The sequence below is a fragment of the Aplidium turbinatum genome, chromosome 12 (genome assembly GCF_918807975.1).
Source record: "Aplidium turbinatum chromosome 12, kaAplTurb1.1, whole genome shotgun sequence".
NCBI lineage: Eukaryota > Metazoa > Chordata > Ascidiacea > Aplousobranchia > Polyclinidae > Aplidium > Aplidium turbinatum.
In genome coordinates this window covers 7,087,100-7,088,409 of record NC_137483.1, presented here as the reverse complement: position 1 = coordinate 7,088,409, position 1,310 = coordinate 7,087,100, and positions in this window count along the sequence as shown.

Sequence of the window (1,310 nt, the reverse complement as noted above, 5' to 3'; positions counted from 1 at the left end):
TCGCCACCATCGTGCCCAGAGGTGTTGTTGTCGCTCTGACGGCTATGTATGAACGGGCGTCTCAATCTAGAACGCGTTGCGTCCGCTACATATTTCTACCTATTATCTCTTGAGATCAAGTCCCAATCATACAACGTCCCAATCATACAACGCCTACCATCACGGCACACTTTTGTAAGGCACGCTGCAAAACTCCAGCTCGCTGATTTCAGTACGTCAGATGCCTGGTCCGAGGAATTGAGCACTGTACCAAAAATAAAGTCTCGCCTCGTTCTATTCGATGTTTCTCCTGCCTCTTCACTCACACTTGGTTCTGAGTTTCACAGATGGGAGTGGGTGACACTGAACCGAATAAGAACGGGAGTTGGCCGCTTCAATGCTTGGTTGACACGCTGGGGCATAAGGGACTCTGCTGCGTGTCAGTGCAGTGCGACGGAGCAAACAGCCAACCACATCATCTTTGGGTGTCCCATCTATTCCCCTCCCAATGGAATAACAGGCCTCCGCACTCTTGACGATCTGACGAAAAGTTGGCTCCAAGTCCTTCTATTCGGCTGACCACAAATTTTCTGCTTCATACGAACGACGACGAGATCAAGACAGTCGTTGCAACAGTTTGCAAGGCAATGAAAGCTATTCAGAACAGTCATGGTGCGTAATGATCACAATTTACAACATCAGAATATTGCCTTCTTCGGAAAAATAAGACTCTCTTCCTTGATTGCAAAACTCAGAGAAATAGCTTCTTCAAGTTTCTTTGCCGTTTGTGCGAGCTACGTAAAAAATAATGATGGCGATAATTAGGCTTAGGCGAAGTTTTCGGAAGATGAATGTGAAACGATCAAAGAGCTTTGTAAAGCTCTGAGTGTTATTGAAATGACAGTCAAATGCATTTGCAAAGTGAACACTGATCTTCGTCTAAGTGAAAAAATAGACAGGTTTACCCTGAAGAAGCTAGGAGACTTGAACATAAATCAGTGGAGATCTGCAAGAGAGATTGGAGAAAAGTGTGCAAAAAAAAGAAAATGTTGAACTGATTTAATCATTCAAAGTCGCAAAGCTATCTGGACTAGTACGAAGACCAATTTAGACACCAAACTCGGAAGTCAAAAATTACATCCTGAGTAAAATTTCTTTCCGAAAGAGAGCCCTGACACTCATATGAAAGAGGACCGAGATAGCGTTGAAGTTGAACTCATTGAAGGGTCCAAGGTCAGGATTCTTTTTAAAGAGTTTGTTTTATTTCTGAAAAGTGAAAATCACAACTGCGAGGCCATTCCTCTACAGCAAACATTAGTGTAAAAGCACAG